Source organism: Chinchilla lanigera, unplaced genomic scaffold, assembly GCF_000276665.1.
Source record: "Chinchilla lanigera isolate Chin_1 unplaced genomic scaffold, ChiLan1.0 scaffold00093, whole genome shotgun sequence".
NCBI classification, from domain to species: Eukaryota; Metazoa; Chordata; class Mammalia; order Rodentia; family Chinchillidae; genus Chinchilla; species Chinchilla lanigera.
Window position 1 is genome coordinate 1,728,439 of NW_004955494.1, and position 6,159 is coordinate 1,734,597.

At 37.7% G+C, this 6,159-nt stretch overlaps 1 pseudogene; it reads left to right on the forward strand.

Moving 5' to 3' along the window:
- Positions 1–1,894: 1,894 nt before the first annotated feature.
- Positions 1,895–2,835, forward strand: LOC102005723 (annotated as a pseudogene).
- The last annotated feature ends 3,324 nt before the right edge of the window (positions 2,836–6,159 follow it).

The following is a 6,159-nucleotide window of genomic DNA, read 5'->3' on the forward strand; positions in this document are numbered from 1 at the left end:
GGCCTACCTGGCTCTTTGCGCGCTTTTCGGCTGGGAATCGCGGTGGTATGTGTCCGGCCCACACTCGGACCCAGGAGCCCTGCCGCTCTGGAGAACTGGCTGAGACTTAATCCTTAATTGACCAATCCAATGACTCACTCAAAATATTGAATGAAAACCAACTCAATCTCTACTAGGCACAGTGAATGAGAATGACAAGGCTCTTGCTTTCAGTGCTTACATAGTAAAAATGAGTGATAGAAAAACAAAAAGGAAACATTCTATTTTAGGTGATGGGAGTTAAAAAGACAAATACCTAAGTGAGGTGACAGAGCAAAGGGTTCTATGTGTTCTTTTAGACAGGATGATGAGGGAAGGTTCCCTTAGCTTGGACATTTGAACAAAGATATGAAGAAAGTGAATAGAAATTCTAAGGGGCTCAGGCCCTTGCATTTAATGCAGATAAGTGACAGCTAAATTTTTAATTTCTCATATGACTGGTGGGGGGAAACATGACTATAGAATAAATACTGTAGCTGAAAAGACTCTTCAAACTTTCTATTACACTAAAACCAAGGCCCTCTATACTTAAAGCCTGAGTGGGACCCACAGTGTACATTCAATGGCTTTGACTCCCTACTGCATCTAGGGCTTTTAGCTCTTTGAAGGCAGAGGATATTAAATTTAGGCCTAAAGACTCTTATATGCTAGCTCCAAGATGAGGTCAGTGTAAGACAGACACAGGTTGAAGATAGTTCTTCCTGTGTCCTTCTGCATGTCCTCCCTCTGTCAGTCTAGTGATAGTGGTGTAAAAGTATTGGAGAGAGATGGCCCTGCTTGGCTAATCCCAGCTACTAGTTAAATCTTTGTCCTGTGAGTAGACACATTCACTGAGAAGAAAGTCAAAGGAAGCTTTTCTTCCCAAGAATATGGACAATAAAAGAGTCTAGCATCAGTTTAGGGAAACAGCTAACAAACAGATTAAGGAGGCTCAGTCCTCACCCTCAAAATCTTGTCGCTAAATCTCAAGAGAATTCCCCCTCTCATTCTCTTCAGTACCCAGCAATGGTGATGGTGGTAAAGTAGGACCTTTCAAACAAATATAGTGTAAATGGAACCTACATTCTGGATAAACAAAGGAGCCAAGTACCAAGCTCTGGATGAAGATAGACAGGAAAACTTTTATATAGAACATATTATAGCAGGAATTACAGGACAGAATATACTTGGCAGGCAGCGGTGCTTAGAACATTCCAGATAGAAGTAAGCTAGTAGTCAGAAAAATATATAGAGTGGCCATTCAGAGCCAAGAGGGAGGTCCATGGATTGGTGATTGAGAGAAGCGTTGGTGTACACTGGGAAGGTGGAAGGGTCTCCATGTCTGTGGTATGGTTTTGGTGACTCAGTTCATCTTGATCCATTCCATTTTCTCTATATTTGTGCATATTTCTTCTTCAAAAACCTGGCACCAACCATGTACAGGAAATAGAAGAACATGAACTGTTCCTGGTCATGTAGAGATTACAAGCAGGAAGGCAATATTTCCTATACCTGAAACAGTTTCTACTTTTAATTTAACATCTGTTAAATGTACATATCGATGGGGGTTGATACATTTCCATACATGCATACACCATGCACTGATAAAAATGACCCCCTTTCTCCCACATACTAAACTTTCCCAACTTTTAGTATTCACCATTCTACTTTCAGGTTGACTTTTTTAGTTCCACATGTGAGAGAGAACATGCAGAACTTGTCTTTCTGTGTCTGGCTTATTTTTCTTACCACGTCTTCTAATCCCATCCATTTTGCTGAAAATGACAAGATTTCATTTTTCCTTGTTTGAAATGAGAAGCAGCGTTTATCTCTCTTCTGTTTCTAGATTTTATGAGGAACAAGTGCTCAGAACTAAATGCTGAGAAATTACTCCAGTGCCACTGAATTTTTTTCTCTTAGGCTTCCCTGGTTCCAAAACATTACACTACATTCTTTTTGCTACCTTCTTCTACTCAGTGACAATATTGGGAAACATAGTCATCATCATCACTGTCTGTGCTGATAAATGTCTGCAGTCACCCATGTATTTCTTCCTTGGCCACCTATCTGTCCTGGGGATCCTGATCACATCTACCGCTGCCCCTTTTATGCTCCAGGGATTGCTGCTCCAAAGGACTCAAATAATATCTTTGACCTCATGTTGTGCACAACTATATTTGTACCTTTCTTTGGGAACCTCAGAGTTGGCATTAATAGGAGTGATGGCTGTGGACCATTATGTGGCTCTCTGTAATGCTTTGAGATACACTAGCAACATGAACAACCACACTTGTATCTGGATGGTAATTGTGTCATGGGTGTTTGGATTCCTTTTTCAAATCTGGCCAGTCTAGGCCACATTTCAGCTTACTTTCTGCAAATCAAATCTGTTAGACCATTTTTACTGTGACTGAGAACAGTTGCTCAAACTATCCTGCAATAACACTCTTTTCACAGAGCTTATTCTTTTTTTAATGGCCATTTTTGCTATTGTTGGTTCTATGATACCTACAATTATCTCCTACACCTACATCATCTCTACCATCCTCAAGATTCCCCTCACCCTCCAGGCAGAGGAAAGCCTTCTCCACCTGTGCCTCCCACTTCACTTATGTTGTGATTGGTTACGGCAGCTGCTTGTTCCTCTATGTGAAACACAAGCAAACACAGGCAGCTGAGTACAACAGGGTAGCATCACTGCTGGTTTTAGTGGTGACGCCCTTCCTGAACACTTTCATCTTTAATTTCTGGAATGACAAATTCATACAGGCCTTTCAAGATACCGTGAAACACTGCTATCAGCTTCTCAATGATTAGTTCTATCACAAGAACAATCCTCACCATAAACTTGAGCAATCTGAAAGTACTAATTCAAATCTTAAATGGCTATTCTCATCATCAAATAGTTTATAGTCTACAAGGGAACTTTAAAGTTCTGACCATACTCCAATTTGTAACCAGATGGCTTCTACACGGGAGATCACACTGTTGTTATTGTTGTTGTTGTTGTTGTTGTTGTTGTTGTTATTTGTGGTTCTAGGAGTTGAATTCAGGGCTGCTTTCATGCTAGGCAAGCACTCTATCATTGAATTACAGCTCCCTCCACTGTCGTTTTATTATTTTTTTAATGGATAAGCAGGTGTGCACACAATTCTGTAGTTACAATACATCTCACAAAATAAATTTGGCAAATGTAAATATATGGAATACATACGCTTTTTAGAAGATTCAAACCTGTAGTGGAAAAAGCAAGGAAAGCATAATTCCTTCTCCTACAGCTGACATATAAATACTAAATTTCAGATGTCAAGATCATCTTCTTTTACAGTGTTCCGTTCTCTCACAGTGTCCTATGGCGGTGTAAGCCACTCAGTGATCCCAGGTCCAGACTTCAGCTTCCATCCTTCCTAGCAGTTCCTGCCTCCAGGGTCCAACAATGACACTACTACTTTCCTGGGATTTTTTCTACTGGCAGTATGAGAGTGATCTTGCTCCACATCCCTGCCAGCCATCTTAGAAATCTGAGGGCTGGGTGTGTGCTAATACAAGAGCATCACTAATTGATGGGCTTTCTCAGGGCATGGAAGGTCTTGGAAAGAGGCATTCTTTTATCCAATGTTATTCCCACCATCTTGCCAGCCCAGATGTAGGAGAGCACTGCAGCTATGTTCTGGAAGCTTAAGTGACCAGGGAAAACTGGCCTTGCCATTTCTCTGAGCTGAGAGGGTGGACAAAGAATACAGAAGAGGCAGCCTCTGTTCTCTCTCCCTGCACTTTACATTGTTCACTTCTGTCAGGGCATCTTCCTCTTTCCTGCTCCGTGAGTTCCTCTACTGCACTCCTTATCCTGCCTAGTTTCTCTTCTGATTTCATTTCATGTCTTTTTTCCCCATGATCACCATATTCATTTCTGTATTTCTTTTTCTTCTGCTGCTCTCCCAAGGACCAAGTTTACCAAACTGTCTTGTAGCCCTACAATGAGCTCCCTTATCCATATTTCATTTGCAATATTGACTCGTCCTATCCCTGTTTCTGTCACATACCCAGCTCTCAATATTTCTGTATTGTATGACACAAGTTTAGAGATTTCTCCTGCATCATTAACCAAGTAATAACACATTTCATAGTAACCCAAACAGGTATCAGAAGGTGACTGCTTAAACAATTATGGAGCTTGTATTCAATTAAAAATTACAAAACTATAAACATAAGGATATTTTCTGTGTCATTAGAAGATTTCCAAGATGAATTGTTCAATAAGAAAAACAGAGCAGAAATTTTTGCTTAAGTGCTAATTTTTGTAAGAAAAAAGTAAAAATTAATATACACTCATACTTGTTTATGAGTATATAAATATAATGTCTGAAAGAGAACACAGAGTACTAGTGCCATTCGGGATATGGTGATTAGAATGGAACTCCGGGATAGTGGCAGGAAAGACTAATCTATAGTTCTTTATGTCGCTTTGAGTTCTATTTTATAATATAATATAATATTGTCTTATTATAATATAATATTGTCTTTTATAATATAATATAATATTGTCTTATTTCAAAAACAAAAGAAATCGTCCTGTTTCTAGCAGCCAATGAAGGTCTGCCCATTCACTCAAATATCTCATTATGACAAGAGTTATCTTGGCAGAGGAATCTTTAGTGAGTATGCACTTTGTAGTGCCTGTAAAGCTAAGCAGAGAAAATGAGAGAATACAGAAGAGATAAATTTTTCTTGTCTTAAAACCTTATCTAATTTTGTAGTGATATATTCTCCAGATATTGTAGATACCTTTTCTATATTATCTTATGTATGTTACAGATATCTGTTGTCAATCTGTTTTTATTACCTATTAAAACCTTCTGCAATGTAAAAATATTAATTTTGTTGTTCTCAAATTAATCTTTTTATTCTATAATTCATATTTGCATACATTGTTTCAGAAGTCCTTTTCTCACTCAAAGTACTTAATGATACTCTGGCAGTTGTACTAGGTGTACACTCTGACAATGTAAACATAGCATAACAATTTTTAAAAAACAAAAGAATGGGTAGAATAGAGACAAAATGTTTTCAAACGTTTTTAGCAGTCATATTGGTAGAAACAGTATTTTAGGATGATTATGTGTACAATGTGAGACAAACCAATAAATACTTATGGAATATTCTAATTCTAAATGTAATGTAGAAAATGTTAAAGCCTTTAGAGTCTCATATGTGAACTGCACATATATAGCTGAACTCTAGGTACCTATCTAACATCTACCTATCCTTTAGTTCTGTTTGCTTTAATGTACTAATAACATTGATCAATCTACTGACTATGACAATAACCAGGCCCAGATTGTGATCTTGCAATCCTATTACCTGATACTATAACCCAGGGCTTCTTAAAAACAGAAAATCTACAAAATGAACTTGAGACATCTTGTCACAGCAGATATCAAAGATTACTAGTCATACTAAAGGAGTAAGTCATACTAAAGTAGTAAGTAGCCAATTGGAAAAGGAGTAAGTAGCCAACTGGAAAAAGAGTGCCACTTCCACTGACCAAAGATGAAAGGAATTGTGCTTCAAAATATATAATCATTGAAACTGAGTGCAATCTGTGAGTTTATGATATTTTTAAAATAGTCACCTTAAAAAGATATTTATTATTCACCAGAATGATTGAGCCTCTGAAACCATCTCCTAGCTTATAGAAAAGTCTAAAGACCAGAAAGACATATTTAACTGCTCCGTAAGTATGGAATCAACAAAATCCAGATTATGGGAAATTCTACAGTCAAAAAATTTACCTTCCTCAATCAGTACATTAGAAGGAAGTTAAAGAACTACAGAGAGAATCTTCTGATTAAAATAGACTTTTAAGGCCAAGGATATAGCTCAGTGGCACAGTGTCTGCCTGGCAAGTGCTAAGTCATGAGTTTGATTCCCTGGTACCAAAAAATAAAATAAAATAAAACTTTTAAAATATGTCAACAAAAAACTGTATAATATAAAACCATTAAAAAATGAGAAAAAGTAATTATTTAAAGGTCAAGACCATAGTTACCTCTGAGGAGGTCAAAATTATAATTGTACTAGGACACAGAGAGAAGCCTTTGGAGCTGTAATTCCAAATTCTATTTCCTAACATTGGAGATG